The 16,989-nt window shown below is 40.5% G+C and overlaps 1 long non-coding RNA gene across 2 annotated transcripts in view; it reads left to right on the forward strand.

Annotated features, from left to right (window-relative positions):
• The window catches only part of LOC110259495, a 41,154-nt gene continuing 30,911 nt past the window's right edge, over positions 6,747-16,989 (forward strand). Inside the window, exons 1-2 of one of the 2 annotated variants that reach the window (XR_002341929.1) lie at positions 6,747-7,202; positions 8,954-9,105. This is a non-coding gene — a long non-coding RNA (uncharacterized LOC110259495). The remainder of the gene's footprint in view (positions 7,203-8,953; positions 9,106-16,989) is intronic. The other variant, XR_002341928.1, reaches the window with a different exon arrangement.

Below are 16,989 nucleotides of genomic sequence, written 5' to 3' on the forward strand. Positions count from 1 at the left end.
TGGTCCTGGACTTTGTTTATTGGAAGTTTTTTCATTACAGTTTCAGTTTCAGTAGTTGTGATTGGTCCATTAATCTTTTCTATTTCTTCTTAGTTTAGTCTTGGAAGATTGTACTTTTCTACGAATATGTACATTTCTTCTAGGTTTTCCATTTTATTGGCATAGAGTTGCATGTAGTGGTCTCTTACAATCCTTTGTATTTCTGTGATGTTCATTGTAACTTCTTTTTCATTTCTTATTTTATTGATATGAGTCCTCTCTCTCTTTCTTGGTAAGTCGGGCTAGGGGTTTATCAATTTTGTTGATCTTTTCAAAGGACCAGCTTTTCGTTTCATTGGTCTTTTCTACGGTTTTCTTCATTTCTGTTTCATTTATTTCTGCTCTGATCTTTATGATTTCTTTGATTCTGCTAACGTTAGGTCTTGTCTGCTCTCTACCTGCTTTAGATGTAAAGTTAGGTTGTTTATTTGAGCTTTTTCTTATTTCCTGAGGTAGGCTTGTATTGCTGTAAATTTCCCTCTTAGAACTGCTTTTGCTACATCCCATAGATTTTGGATTGTTGTATCTTTGTTGTTATTTGCTTATAGGTATTTTTAAATTTCCTCTTTGGTTTCTTCAGTGATCCATTGATTGTTTAGTAGCATGTTTAGTGTCCACGTGTTGGTGTTTTTTGCAGTTTTTTTCTTCATGTCTTTCTGGTCTTTCTTTCTTTCTTGTCTGTCTGTCTGTCTGTCTGTCTGTCTTTCTTTCTTTCTTTCTTTCTTTCTTTCTTGTCTTTCTTGCTGGTCTTATACTGTTGTGGTCAGAAAAGATGCTTGATATGATTTCAATTTTCTTAAATTTAGTGAAACTTGATTTGTGGCCCAGAATGTGATCAATCTTAGAGAATTTTCTGTGTGCACTTGGGAAGAATGTGTATTCTGTTGCTTTTGGATGGAATGTCCTATAAATATCTATTAAGTCCATCTGGTCTAATGCTTCATTCAGGGCCTGTGTTTGCTTATTGATTTTCTGTCTGGTTGATCTGTCCATTGCTGTAAGTGAGGTGTTAAAAATTGTGTTATTGTCAATTTCTCCTTTTAAGGTTGTTAGCAGTTGCTTTATATATTGTAGTGATCCTATGTTAGGTGCATATATATTTAAAATTTTTATAACTTCCTCTTGGATTGATCTTTGGTCATTATGTAATGTCCATCCTTGTCTCTTAAAATATTCTTCATTTTAAAGTCTATTTTGTCTGACATGAGTATTGCTCCTCCAGCTTTCTTTTGATTCCCATTTGCATGGAATATGTTCTTCTATCCTCTCACTTTCAATTTGTATGTGTCCCTAGAAGTGAAATGGATCTCTTGAAGACAGAATATATATGGATCTTGTTTTTGTATCTATTCAGCCAGTCTTTGTCTTTTGTTTGAGGCATATAGTCCATTTGCTTTTAAGGTAGTTATTAATATGTATGTTCTTACTGCCATTTTATTAACTGTTTTGGATTTGGTTTTGTTGGTCATTTTTCTTCTCTTCTTCTCTTGTTCTCTCCTCTTGTGGTTTGATGACTCTCTTTAGTGTCATATTTGAGTTGATTTTTCTTATGTGTTTGTGTACCAATTGTAGATTTTTGGTTTTCAGTTGCCCTGAAGTTTTAATGTAGGAGTCTCTCTCTCTATATATATGAGATTGTTTTAAGTTGTTGGTCCCTTAATTGCAAGTGTATCGCCAGTGTCCTGCATTTGTACCCTCCTCGTCTCACAATTTCTGATTTTGGTAGCATAATTGTGCATGGATGATTTCATATCCTTACTGTATATATGCCTTTATAGGTGAGCTTTATCATTTGTAGTATTTTTGTTCTTGCTTGTGGCCTTTTCTTTTCTGCCTAGAGAAGTTCCTTTAGTATTTGTTGTAAATCTGGTTTAGTGGTGCTGAATTCTCCTAACTTTTGCTTATCTGTAAAGCTTTTGATTTCTCCTTCAAATCTGAATGAGAGCCTTGCTGGGTAAAGTAATCTCGGTTGGAGGATTTTTTCCTTTCATAACACCAAGTATATTGTGCCACTCCCTTCTGGCCTGCAGCATTTCTGCTGAAAAATCTGCAATAACCTTATTGGGGTTCCCTTGTATGCTCTTTGTTTCTTTCCCCTAGCTGCTTTCCATAAATTCTTTTTGTCTTTAGTTTTAGTCAGTTTGATTAATATGTATCTCAGGGTGTTCCTCTTTGGGTTTAATTTATATGGTACTCATTGTGCCTCCTGGATTTGAGTGGGTGGTTCCTTTACCATGTTAGGGAAATTTTTGGCTATTATCACTTTGAATATTTTTTCTTTCCCTTTCTCTCTCTCTCCTCCTTCTGCACCCCTATAACACAGATGTTAGCATGTTTAACGTTGTCCCAGAGTTCTCTGAGACTCTCTTCATTTCTTTTCAATCTTTTTTGTCTTTTTTGTTCTGCATCAGCGATTTCCACTAGTTAGTCCTCCACCTTGCTTATTCCTTCTTCTGCCTCCTTTCTTCTGCTGTTGGTTGCTTCTAATGAATTTTTTTTTTATTTCAGTTATTGTATTTTGCATCTCTGCTTGCTTAAGTTTTAAACCTTGTATTTCTTTTCTTAGTGTTTGCTGTAAATTATCAATCTTTGCCTCCCGTTTATTTCCAATGTCTTGCATCATCTTCAGCATCATCAGTCTAAAGTCTTTTTCCTGGAGGCTGTTAATCTTCAAATAACTTAGCTGTTTTGGGGGGTTTTTTCCTTTCTCCCTTATCTGAGTTATGGTTCTCTGCCTTTTCATTTTTATAGGTTTTTTGGTGTGTTGACCTTTTTGCAGACAATACAGTTGTAGTCTTACTTCTGATGTCGGCTCCCCCCTTGTGGCTGAAGCTGGTATGGGGGCTTGCTGTAGGCTTACCAATGGGAGGCACTGGTGCCTGCCCACTGGTAAGTGAGGCTGATTCCTATCCCTCTGGTGGGTGGGGCTTTGTCTCTGGGTGAGATTAGAGGTGGCTGTGTGCATGGGAAGTCTTTAGGCAGCCTATTTACAGATGGGCAGGGCTTTGATCCCACCTGGATTATTGTTTGGCTTGGGGCTTCTCAGTGCTGATGTGTGGCCCCAGATTTTTCCAAAATGTCCACCTCCAGAGAAAGGCACACTGATGAATATTCCCAAGAGTTCTGCCTCAAATGTCCTTCCCTGACAATGAGTAACAGTCACCCCCTCTTTTCCTAGGAGATCCTCCAAGAACTGCAGTCAGGTCTGACCCAGATTCCTGTGGAGCCTCTTTTTTGTCCTGGGACCCAGTGCACATGAAAGTCTGTGTGCACCTTTCAAGAATGGGCTCTCCATTTCTCCCAGTCCTGTGGAGCTCCTGTGCACAAGCTCCACTGGCCTTCAGTGCCAGATGCTTTGGGGGCTCTTCCTCCCAATGCCAGATCCCCAGGTGTGGGGACTTGACATGGTGCTCAGAACTCTGACTCCTATAGGTGAGTCCCTGTGATAATGTTACTTTCCGGTCTGTGGGCTTCCCACCCAGGAGGTATAGGGTTATTTATATCACAAAATCTCCCTTCCTATCTTTTGATGGAGCCTCCTCTTTGTCTTCTAGAGCAGGATATCTTTTTGAAAGTTTCTAGTCCATTTGGTTGAAGGTTGTTCAGCATTTGGTTGTAATTTTGCTGTGTTCATGAGAGAAGTTGAGCTCCAGTCTTTCTGTTCCGCCATCTTAATCCCATCTCCAGGTATCTATTTCTTCTCTTCAGGATTTGGTATTTGTAGACTTACTAATGATGACCATTGGGACCGATGTGAGATGGTACCTCATTGTAGTTTTGATTTGCATTTCTCTAATAATAAGTGATGTTGAACATTTTTTCATGTGCCTGTTTTGGCCATTCATGTGTCTTCTTTGGAGAAATGTCTGCCTAGATTTTCTGCACATTGTTCAGTTGGATTGTTTGGTTTTTTTGCTTTGGAGTTGTATGAGTTGTTTGTATATTTTAGAGATTAAGCCCTTGTTGGTTGCATTATTGCTGCTATTTTTTTCCCATTCTGTAGGTTGTCTTTTTTTTCTTGGTTTCCTTAGCTGTGCCAAATTTTGTAAGTTGGATTGTATCCCATTGGTTTATTTTTGTTTTTATTTCTATTGCCTTGGGAGACTGACCTAAGAAAATATTTTTACAGTTGATATCAGAGAATGTTTTGCCTATGTTCTCTTCTGGGAGTTTTATGGAGTCTTGTCTTATGTTTAAGTGTTTAAGACATTTTGAGTTTATTTTTGTGCATGGTGTGAGGGTGTGTTCTAGTTTCATTGATTTACATGCAGCTGTCCAGTTTTCCCAGCACCACTTGCTGAAGAGACTTTTCTTTCTTGCCTCCTTTTTCAAAGATTAATTGACCATAGGTGTCTGAGTTTATCTCTGGGTTCTCTATTCTGTTCCATTGATCTGTATGTCTGTTTTGGTACCAGTACCACACTATCTTGATTATTGTAGCTTCATAATATTGTCTGAAGCCTGGGAGTTGTGCCTCTGGCTTGGTTTTTATTCCTTAGGATTGCTTTGGCAAATCTGGGTCTTTTATGGTTCCATATAAATTTTTGGATTGTTTTTCTAGTTCTGTGGAAAATTTCATGGGCAATTTAATTGCATTAAATCTCTAGATTGCTTTGGGTAGTATGGCCATTTTAACAGTATCAATTCTTCCAGAGTTGCCATTGTGGCTCAGTGGTTAACGAACCTGAATAGTATCCATTAGGATGCAGGTTCACTCCCTGGCCTTGCTAAGTAGGTTGAGGATCCAGCATTGCTGTGGGCTGTGGTGTAGGTCACAGATGGGACTTGGATCCCTTGTCACTGTGGTTGTGGCATAGGCCAGCAGCTACAGCTCTGATTCGACCCCTAGCCTGGGAACCTCCATATGCTGTGGGTGTGGCCCTGAAAAGACAAAAAGACAAAAAAAATTAATTCTTCCAATCCAGGAGCATGGAATTCCATTTCTTTGAGTCTTCTTTAATTTCCTTGATTAATATTTTATAGGTCTCAGCATGTAAGTCTTTCAACTCTTCGGTCAGGTTATTCCTAGGTATTTAATTTTTGGGCATGTGAATTTAAAAGTTATTTTTGTATTCCTTTTCTAATATTTCATTATTGGTATACAGAAGTGCAACCAATTTCTGAATGTTATTCTTGTATCCTGCTACTTTTCTAAATTCCTTGATCAGTTGGAGTAGTTTTGGGGTAGAATCCTTAGGGTTTTCTATATATAGTATCATGTCATCTGCATAGAGTGACAGTTTTACCTTTTCTCTTTCAATTTGGATACCTTTTGTCTCTTTTGTTTGTCTGATTGCTGTGGCTAGGACTTCCAATACTATGTTAAATAAAAGTGGTGAGAGTGGGCATCCTTGTCTTGTTCCAGATTTTAGCAGAAAGTCTTTCTGCTTTTCTCTGTTGAATATTATATTGGCTGTGGGTTTGTCATAAATGGCTTTTATTATGTTAAGATGTGTTCCCATGCCCACTTTGGTAAGAGTTTTTTATCACGAATGGATGTTGGATTTTTCAAATGCTTTTTCTGCATCTCTTGAAATGATCATGTTGTTTCTGACTTTTTTTTTTTGTTAATGTGGTGTATGATATTGTTTCATTTGCATATATTGAACTGTCTTTGTAAACTTGGGATGAATCCCACTTGGTCATGGTGTATGATCTTTTTTATGTGCTGTTGGATTCTATTAGCTAAAATTTTGTTGAGAATTTTTGTGTTTATATTTTTCAAAGATGTTGGCTTATAATTTTCTTTTTTGGTAGTGTCTTTGTATAGTTTTGGTGTTAGAGTGGTGGTTTCATAGAATTTTGGGGAGATTATTCCTTCTTCTAAAGCCTTTTGGAAAAGTTTAAGGAGGATGTGTATAAGTTCATCTTTTTATGTTTGGTAGAATTCGCCTGTGAAGCCATCTCATCCTGGACTTTTTTTTGTGGGAAGTCTTTCTATTACATATTCAGTTTCATTTCTAGTGATAGGTCTGTTCAGTTGATCTATTTCTTCTTGATTCAGTTTGTGTGGACTGTTTGTCTCTAGAAAGTTGTCCTTTTCTTCTAGTTTTCAAATTTTTGGCATGTAATTATTCATAGTATTCTTTTTGTGTGTGTGTTTTTGTGGTGTCTGTTGATATTTCTCCTTTTTCACTTCTTATTTTGCTTTTTTGAGTTCTTTCTTCTTCTTGGTGAGTCTGGACAGAGATTTGTCATTTTTTTTAGCCTTTCAAAGAACCATCTCTTGGTTTTATTGATTTTTTTTCTATTGTTTTTTGAATCTCTATTTTATTGATTTCCTCTCTTCTGCTGATCTTTATGATTTTCTTTCTTTTGCTGACTTTAGGTTTTGTTTGTTCTTCTTGTGCTAGTTGTTTTAGGTGGTAGGCTAAGTTGTTGATTTGAGATTTTTCTTATTTTTTAAGGAAAGCTGCCTTTGCAGCATCCCTTGGATTTTAAATTGTTGTGTTTTCATTATCAGCTGTCTCAAGGTATTTTTTAATTTTCATTCTGATTCCCATGTTGACCCATTGTTATTTTTAATAGCATATTGTTTAGTCTCCAGGTAGTCAGTTTTTTCTCATTTCTTTTTCTATAGTTCATGTCTAGTCTCATGCCATCGTGGTCAGAGAAGTTGCTTGAAATAATTTATATACTCTTAAATTTGTTGAGGTTAGTTTTGTGCCCCAGTACATGGTCAGTCCTTGAGAATGTTCCTTGTGCACTTGAAAAGAACATATATCTGGGTTTTTTTTTTTAATTTTTTTTTGGATGTAATGTCCTGAAAATATCTGTAAAGTCTAACTGTTCAGTTGTGTCATTTAGGTCTCTGTTGCCTGATTTTCTGTCTAGAGTTCTGTCCATTGATGTGAGTGAGGTGTTAAAAATCTCCTACTATTATTGTATTCCCATCAGTTTCTCCTTTTATTTCTGTTAGTATTTGTCTTATGTATTTGGGTGTTCCCATATTCAGGGTATTTATACTGATGAGTCTAATATCCTCCTCTTGAATGGATCCTTTTATCATTAAATAGTGTCCTTCTTTTTCTTTACGGCCTTTGTTTATAGTCTATTTTGGCTGATATCAGTATTGTAACTCCCTCTTTCTTTTCTTTTCCCAGCCTGCCCCTCCATGTCTTTTGATTGGAGCAATCAGTCCATTCAGTCCATTGATATTTAAGGTAATTACCAATAAATATGTATGTATTGCCATTTTAAACCTTGTTTTCCAGTTGATTCTATGTTTCTCCTTTGTTCCTTTCTTTTTTTTTTTTTTGGTTGGATAATTTCCTTTTATTTTATGCTCGTCTTCTTTTTAGTTTTTGTGAATTTATTGTTTAAAACCCATTAGTTCTTAATGGAAGTTTTCCAAAAAGCCTGATTGGTCACCTGGAAGTGGTAAATGAAAACCAAGCCTTGTTGTTTTGCTTGAGATCTAGAGAGCTGGAAAGAGCCCTATTCTCACACTTACAGCTGGAAAAACCTGGATAAATGCAAATATGTGTCTTTTTTTTTTTTTTTGTCTTTTTGCCATTTCTTGGGCCTCTCCCGTGGCATATGGAGGTTCCCAGGCTAGGGGTCTAATCGGAGCTGTAGCTGCCAACCTATGCCAGAGCCACAGCAACGTGGGATCCGAGCTGCATCTGCGACCTACACCACAGCTCACGGCAACACTGGATCGTCAACCAACTGAGCAAGGGCAGGGATCGACCCGCAACCTCATGGTTCCTAGTCGGATTTGTTAACCACTGCGCCATGACGGGAACTCCCAAATATGTGTCTTTACTTGACCTTTTGGAGAACTGATGTCAGAGGGCAGATAACTAAGCTGAAATCTGGTGTGAAGAACATAAAGCACCATCCCATTAAGAAGTTGATTTTATTCAGATGACTGCAATAGTGTCAGTACCCAGATTTGAAGATCAGGGCGTCTCAGTGGTGGCTTTGTGTTAGACCTTTATAGGGAGCAGTAGAGGGGTTGTTGTAGGGGATTTACAGGTGGGACTGTTGGGCAGTCTTGGGTAGTCTGAGCTGAACTGGAAATGTTTATTTCTGTGTTTGGCTGGTTCCAGGGGGACAAACAGTCTAGATTTAGCTATTCATTCTTGCAATAAAGAACAGGAAGTTGACCTAGGGTGGAAGAGGAAGGTTTTGTCAGTAGATTTAGGCAGAAGGGGAAAAAAGTCTGTGTTTGGGCCCACCCCTGATAAACACAAGAGTCATCTTGAGCCTTATACTAGTCAGGACAGAAAGTAAACATCAAATCTTATCTGCATCCCATGGGGAAGGGTGGTTCTTTTCCATAAGCCATTTCCCAGAACAAAGGATGGTATGGGGGTTTCTCAACTGTCACTGGCTCAGGGAGCCAGAGGGCTGAGATTAAAATTCAGTGTTGTCACTGGGAAGACAAGTGTCTGCAGGTGTGTAATAGTCTGCAACTACTTCCCTGGGGCAGACTACCAGCTACCACAGAAGTCCACAGGAGATTCAGGCAGAAATTTGAAAATAATTCCAAGGGCTGGGGGTGGGCTATATTAAGAGTGTGAATCCCAGACATAAGGGAGGTTTGCAAATTCTTACTGATGTATTTCTCTCAGGAAGTGCACCAGGCATTCAGCTCAATGCTGGCTGGGGAGGTGGATGGCAGCCCTGCTGAAACTCCACTGAGACCCTATCTCCTCTGTAAAACAAATGCCTTAATCTTGCTGGGGAAGATGGGACTGGAGGCAATCCTTTGCAGCTGGGTGTGGGGAAAAGAGAAAAAGCTCTACTCTTGGGGGCAGGGCAGGCACAGTATAAAACCCAGCCCGAGGTCTGGAGGAGGGGCAAGACCACTGTGAGGCCACTCCTCCAGCCCCAGGTGCACAGTTGGCCCATGGCTGAGTCTCAGTGGAGGGTTAAAGAATACCTCTGTCTCTGCATCTCTCACCAGCACACTATCAAATGTCAAGGAAAAAGAGCACCAGAATACACATGGGAGAAACACGTTTTCTGGAAGAGAGAGATTTTCTCTAGAAGCCAGGCAAAGGGAAGACCCAATACCAAGCAAGGAGCAGACACTGAAAAACACACTCAAAAAACAAGGTGAGACTACTTATGACTGAAATAGGTTTGTAGTTGTTGGTGTTTTTTTCAGTCAATATAAAATACTCTATTTGTTCTTTTGGTCTTTGGTTCTACCTCATCATGTATTATCAGTCAACTTTCTTGTTATTGCTTGCATGTGTTTTCATTCCTTTATTGTCCATCTTCCTATGTCACTTTGTTTCAGATGTTCTCCTTATAAAAGCACATCTCCTGTTGTTGATCCTTATTGTGTTGATATTTTATAATGGCCTTTTTGATTCCCTTTAGAGATGTATCCTTTGGGGTTTAGATGGGCTCTTAATCCTGGTTAAATTACTTGTTTGGCGTAATGACCTTAAAGCAGTTGCTTTAGCTTTTGTCTATTTTTATGTGGGCTCAGCCCTTGTAATAGCTAACTCTCTAGAAAGCAGGGGTGCACCTAAAAGTTCCTTCACTTGCTATCCATTTTTGATGGGGTTCCAGCAGAAGTGAGTGACCCCCCATTGTTTCTAAAGCATCCCAAAGTCATCCTACTCCAAAGGCATCCCTCCTCTTGGTGTGTATGTTTGTCTCTGCTCTTTGGGTAGTTGACAAGCTTTAGGGAGCACAGTGAGTTCTTCCTTCTGGGCTGGATTTACCCCCGGTAGAGGACCATATTCTACGTCAGAGCTTAGATTTGTGGCAGCATATCCTTCATTTCATTTTTGAGGTCTGATCCATCAATGCATAACATTAGGCTGAGGTTCTCAGTAGGAGTCTCTACTAAACCTAAGCAAAGTACAGAGGGTTTCCAAACTGAGGTACAACCACGTTGAGGCTCCCTTTCTTGTGGGGCAGGATTTGGCTGTTGCAGTGGTGCATGGTAACGTGAGAAGGAGAGAGGAATAGAATTTCCCAAGAGGTTAATCAGGGGCTGCAAAGTGCTGTGGGTTCTCAGTTGGTCATAATGTCTGTACTGCATGTGGACCCACAGGTCAAGTGGGGAGCCTAGAACGGTTCAGCAGAAACATCAACAAGTTTTGAAGTGGCAGCTGTTGCCCTGAGTCACATCTTTGCTTCTGAGTCACAGATAAGGTTATGCTAAGCAGTCCCATGGAGTTGAGTTAAAACCCCAAGGGCTTGTTCATATCACTCACACACAAATGGATGAAACAGCTTTTGGTGGTTAGGGATGCCTGGGGAGGGAGGCTGTTGAAGAGCCTCCTCAGGTTGTGGACACCGGTTCATGTTTGAGTTCTCAGAGCAGAGCCTTTTCACGAGACTTTGTCAATTCATAAAAGAGGTGTTGCTATCTCAGAAAAATTCGGCACCTGTCGTCTGAAAAATCCAGTGAAACCTAGAAACCCTTCGGAGTTCCTGTTGTGGTGCAGTGGTTAACGAATCCGACTAGGAACATGAGGTTGCGGGTTTAGTCCCTGGCCTTGCTCAGTGGGCTAAGGATCTGGCATTGCGTGACCTGTGGTGTAGGTTGCAGATGTGGCTTAGATCCCACGTTGCTGTGGCTCTGGCGTAGGCCGGTGGTTACAGCTCCAATTAGACCCCTAGCCTGGGAAACCTTCATATGCTGCAGGAGCAGCCCTAGAAAAGGCAAAAAGACAAAAATACAAAACAAAAAAAAAAAAAAAAAAAAAACCCCTCTCAATTGTAAGATATGTTTGAAGAGCCTTCAGTTCATCAGGAGAGAAGGATTTTGCATCTTAAATAGATCATGCATTAACTAATAAACTGTTTGGTCAAACTTAAATTCATCTTTTGAAACTTTATGTCCCTTTGCTGCTAAGGCTGGGAGAAAGTAAATGGCATCATTTTCATGGGTTTTATTGTTGTCTGAATACAGTAGGTCATTGATATATTGTATCAGAACTGAATCACAAGGGGGATTTAGATCTTTTAAGTCTTGACTGAGGACCTGGGAGATAGAGGAGGGGGCTTCGATGAGCCCCTAGGGCATGACTGTCCAGATATACTGTTGTCCTCCCCACATGAAGGAAGAGAGTGGTATTGACTGCCCTGGCCTAGAGGCATCCTGAAAATAGGCAAAGCAAAGATCCACTACAGTGAAGCAAGTAGCTTCAGGAGGAATTGACAGGATTGTTTTGGGGTTGGGTGCTATAGGGAAGTAAGGGATAATCGTTTTTTGCTCATGGGCTGGAGATCCTGAACAAATGGATATTGCCATCCACTAGGTTTCTTTACTGGCAGGATGGAAGTGTTACCAGGAGTGGGATAGGGAATGAGAAGACCTTGCCATATAAGGCTTCCAAATAGATTTGATCCCTCTTCTTTGCTTCTGGCTTCAAGGAGTATTGGGGAAGGTTAGATGTTGGTGTGATAGTGTCTATTGGAACTTTTAGAGATTCTGTTTCAATTATTGTTGCCTATGTATGCAAGATTTTTAATTCATAGAGTGCCAGGTACAATGTCAAGATCCTTATTTGTAGCATGCATTAAATATAATGGAGAAAGCTAAGGTTATATCCAGGGGCAGACACAACTTAATTGTGAATAGATGAGTCATCTAGAACCTCAAGAAATGCCCCCCTCACCCCCCGGTGTACCTTTGATGTGACAATTTCATTGGCAAAGGGAGTCTCTCATTAAATTTGAAGAGGTGCTGTCACAGAGCAGGAAGAAAATTCTATCAGTTAAGGCCTTAGAGATACGGGGAATCTGTAGCTTATTTGAAATAGTGCCACTTTTGTGTTATGTTTGCTTTGAGGAAGAGGTTGAGCAGAGGTGGCAGGGCTTAGTGCAAAAAGAGTAGCACCCATATATCTTTGTATATGGGTGACACCAGGAGGTGGTGAGAAGGACTTCATATGTACAGTTAATTCTCCTTGTTTAAGGATATGTGTCTAATATTCAGCAAAACTATTGCATAATATTGCTGCCTCAGCATCTACTTTGTGACATGAAGTGGCCTGCAGTGGCCTTGAGCTGACACTAGCCCCTTCTTTGAGTGTATGCCCTAGATAGTAGCCTGCAGGGTCGCAAGTGAAGGTATGCTCCTGCTGTGACACACCCATGTCCCAGGGCCTTCACCACATGAACGCCATGGATAAGAAGGGAATTTGGGGTTAATAGATGCAAACTATTACATTTCAAATGGATAAGCAATGAGGTCCTGCTGTACAGCACAGAGAATTATATCCAATCTCTTGGATATAGAACATGATGGCAGATAGTATGAGAAAAAGAATATATTCATATCTATATGTATGATTGGGTCACTTTGCTGTGTAGCAGCAATTGGCACAGCACTGTAAATCAGTTGTGCTTTAATAAATGAAAAACATAAAAGACTCCCCACTCCCCGCCGCCCACTGATCCTAAATGTGGGGTTTTTCTTTGTCTTGGTTTTCTTTCATTTGTTGGGATAATCTTTACTCTATGTTCTTCTGTAAACAGTGTCTATAAGCATCCTGTCAGTAGGTGGCTGGTTGGGTTGTGGGCCACGTAGGTGTTGGATTTGCAGGGCCAAGGCTAATTTGAGTCTAGTTTCATTTTTGTTCTAAAGCCCTATCAAAGTCCTCTGCTGGGTGTTGGAGTTTAGCTCAAGTGGCTGTTTCCACTCTGATTTCTGTTTTTGAATTAGATCTCCAATTTCATGTTTAACTCCATCGTCAAAATGGGATGGAAGGGCTGCTGCTACATCAGCCTCTTTTTACACTCGCAGGTGTGGTCAGAAGTTATTTTCTAGCTAACCTGAAAATTTTCCTGTAGTTTTGCCTTGTTTGCATACTGGAATTATGATTTAGTCAACTTTGGAGAGGGGAATGGTTCAGGTATGGCTTTTTAGAAGATGGATTACTTTTCTGGCCTTGGTTTTATTTGTTTGTTTGTTTGTTTGTTTTTGTTTTTTGTTTTTCAAACTCTCAGGTTTATTGTGGAAAAGGGACCTATAGGTCCCTTTTCAGATCAATCCAGTCATCTTTTGTTATCCAGGATTCAGTATCTGCAGTTGTGACCAGCCTGTGTACAAGCTGATCTAGGTCAGGTAATCTCAGGTCCTATTCTGTGTATCCAAAGAAGTTTCAGTTCTTCTGTGCGTATTCATGATCTTGTTTGGATTTAGAGACATCGTTAATTATAGCTCTTAGCTCAGGTTCAAGGCTTAAGTTCTACAGTTGCCTGTACAACTGGCTCATGGGAGGGATGGATCCTCATAGGCAATTGGCATTGCAAGGTTTTAGGTAAGTGGCTGGGGAGAGGTAGGGTATCTTGAAATGGGGAGAGGGAGGACATATAGAAGGGGAGTGAGCGGAAGGACAGGGAGGAAGAGGGAGGGCTGGGCATAGAGGAAAACCAGAGGATAAAGAGAGGAGGAATTATTAGGGGAGACATTCTCTTTTGTTTTTGCAGGTTTGTCAAAATTTCCTTAGCGTTGGCCAGAGAATCTGTGAGTGAAGTGATTGCTTATTCATAATTTAATACCAATCAAAAATGCTGGTCACGGGGGTTGTGACATCTTACTCCCTTTCTTTTTGAAGTCTCTTCTCAAATGAACAGTTTTGTTCAAATCACACGTTCCCAGGAGAGGCTACTGGAGGCCTAAGTCATCCTTTGTAAGGTTATGCTATTTAGAAAGTTAGACACAAGAATGAGGATTTTAATCAAGGTACATAAAAGAATCAGGAGTTTTCCTAGGTAGTGGAGAGGATTTAGACGTGGACGGCCCCAGGGGAGTTGGGGATGGTTGGCAGGAATGTGATGATTGGACTCCCTGTGTTTTCGGCCCTCACCAGAGAGCTGGTAGCCTCCTAATGCAGACCAACAGTCGGTGCCCATGGCAGGTGGAAAACCAAAGAGAACACTCTGTTTAGACCAAAGCCAACCTCTTAGGATACAAAACAGAAGGGAAACCCAGCAAAGTTTATTCAGTGGTAAGAACTGAACAGTCTCTGAGACCAGCTCAAACAGCAGACTTCTAAGGCCTTTGCCTGCATTCTGCCCTGTGTGTTTCCCTCTTAGGACTACCACTGTTAGACACCACAGCACAAAACAGCAACACAAACCAAAGCAAAGCAGGGATGGAAAGGAATGATCTAATTCAACCAAGGATACCAAAATGTAAACCAGTCACAAAGCCTGTGTACAAATAGAGAATAAACAGCCAAGAAACTCAACACAAAGAGAGCAGAGTTCAGACCTAGCATTGTGGTTGTAGCCTGGACAAGCAGCAAGGCACAAAGGGGTCCATGAGTGCACAGTGCAGGCAGGGCTCAGGGGTCTCCCATTATGACTGTGGAAATGCATAAGGACAAGCCAGGTGAGGACAAGCAGATGCTATTTATTCAGAGCTTGCTGTAGTGAGGGAGGGAGCCACCATCGCTTGTGCTTTGGCAGAAACTCAGAGGCAGACAGTGGAGTGGGAAACCTTTCTAGCAGAAAAAGGAGAAGGCTTTTTTGTCCCCAGCTGGAACCTATAGATGGGCTGATTAGAAGCATGACATCCTATGTGTTGGTTAGGGGTACATATTTTGCTTCCTCTGGTTGGCCCTAAGTTGGAAACGGCTGTTAATAAAGTTCTGGTCATTTGGGGATGATTATTATAGAAGTCGTCACTGCTTGGCTCCCTATACGTCTTACTTGCAGAAAGCTGCCTGCCTTCCTGGGGTGGCCCTTAGAGATCATGGCTTGGCTTCCTGGACTGGTTGCTGCAGCTCATGGGCAAGAGTTCTGTTTATATATCATCAGCCCCTTCTCTCGGCTCAGTCTGGGGCTTATTCGTGTGGAGGTATTCTGTCTGAGTTTCCTAGCAGATTTTATTTTATTTTATTTTTTATTTTTTTTTTGTCTTTTTTTTTTTGCTATTTCTTGGGCCGCTCCCGCGGCATATGGAGGTTCCCAGGCTAGGGGTCCAATCGGAGCTGTAGCCACCGGCCTACGCCAGAGCCACAGCAACACGGGATCCGAGCCGCGTCTGCAATCTACACCACAGCTCCCGGCAACGCCGGATCGTTAACCCACTGAGCAAGGGCAGGGACCGAACCCGCAACCTCATGGTTCCTAGTCGGATTCGTTAACCACTGCGCCACGACGGGAACTCCCCTAGCAGATTTTAGAGTGTTCCACGTCTCCTTGATATGATCTTGCTCAGCACTCAGTGGGTCTCTCCCACACTGAGGACTATTGGTGTTCACCCTTAGTACTTGGCTCTTCTTTCTTTCCTCATTGCTGTCTCGCCTTTATCAGTTCCCACCTTCTCCAGAATTTCCCTGAGAACCTTTTTGATTTCTGGATCTGTCTTTTCACATTTTTTAAACTTAACTTTCCTCATTTTCATCTTATCCCTTTGGCTGCATTCTGAAAAAATATTCAATAACTCAGTCTTCCAGCTCACTGGGTGTTTCTCTTTATTTGGCTTTTTAATCCATCTATTGATAATTTCCCTCCATCATTTATATTTTTCACTTGAATAAGTTAATGAACAATGTGTTTTGTTTTAAAGTTTCTCTCTGAGTGTAATTATCTTAAAAAAAAAGAGTCCTCTTCTAAGAGCTTTATGGTTTGTCCTCAGCTATAAATTCTACCATCGATTGAGTGTGTTGCCTCTTTCAGTATTAGATGATTTTCTTGAATTCCTTCCAATATTGGATGCTCTTTGATTGTGTTTATCTCAGTGATTGAAATTTCCTGTTCAGTTCTCCATTGTCTGTATGCGAGGGACCTTCCCAGGTAGCACTGTTGTGAATGAACTGTGTGGTGAGAATGGGCAAGAGTGGATTGGTGGCTGGGTAGAGCTGTTGGCATTCTCAGCTGAGCACCTAATTTCTCCTGGCACCAAAAGTGCTTACAGGCTCTTTGATCTTAGCTCCCACCAGCAGACAGATACTGCTCTTTGCTGCTTCCTGATCCCTGAGGACCGTGGACATGATACACAAGGTTTTATCTGCTGAGTGTGCCTCAACTTATCCAGCAACCAAGTTAATTCTCTCAGGCCACCTTCAGGTTTTGACTTCAGCCATGTCAGGGCATGATTTTTTCTTTTATGCTTGAATGCTCCTTCAGTGAATCCCACCCTGTTCCCTCATGCACACATGCCTAGTTTTTTAAGCACAGCCATGACTTTTTAATACATTTTCTGTAACATGGTTTGGTGTAGGAAAGAAAAGATTGCTACATGTGTTTAATTTGTAGTCTTAGAACTGGAAATCTTTTAATCTAGTGGTTGTTAAGGTGTGGTCCTTGAGAGTTTGCTAGGATTTCACAGGAAAATGAACTTCATATTTGTGTGAAGCTGGATTCTCTTCATATACTTGAACCAAAACAACATATTGCAACATTAATGTTGACGCAACTGTGAGCATTCAGCTGTTTTCTAAGTCAGACGTTAAAGAGGTTTGCATTAGATAGATAAGCAATGAGGTCCTTTTGTACAGCACAGGGAGCTGCATTCAATCTCTTGAGATAAAACCTGATGGAAGAAAGTATGAGAAACAATGTGTATATATGTATACTGGGTTACTATGCTGTATAGCAGAAATTGGCACAACCTTTAAATCAACTATAATAAAATACATTAAAAAGGAAGTTTGCATACATGTGAAACAGTGCTGCTCTCATCAACTATTTTTGCTTCAGGATATATTTTTTCATTAAATATATTATTGATATGAACATAAAATAGATTTAACATTATTTAATAAATTAATAAACTGAAAATATTGATATTATGACCCACATAGACAATAGATCTTTGAGGTCCTTAATAATTTTAAGGGTTTAAAGGGTCATAAGATCAAACCATTTGAGCGCTGCTCTATCAGCCTATTTCACACGTGAGACTTCTTGCCCAAGGGTTCTCAACTAGAGGATGGTGGCAGCAGGAGCCACACCTACGTAGTCTGACTGCAGAGCATATGCACAGAACCACCATGCATAGTTTTCCGTATTACAGGC

Source organism: Sus scrofa, chromosome 2 (assembly GCF_000003025.6).
Source record: "Sus scrofa isolate TJ Tabasco breed Duroc chromosome 2, Sscrofa11.1, whole genome shotgun sequence".
NCBI lineage: Eukaryota > Metazoa > Chordata > Mammalia > Artiodactyla > Suidae > Sus > Sus scrofa.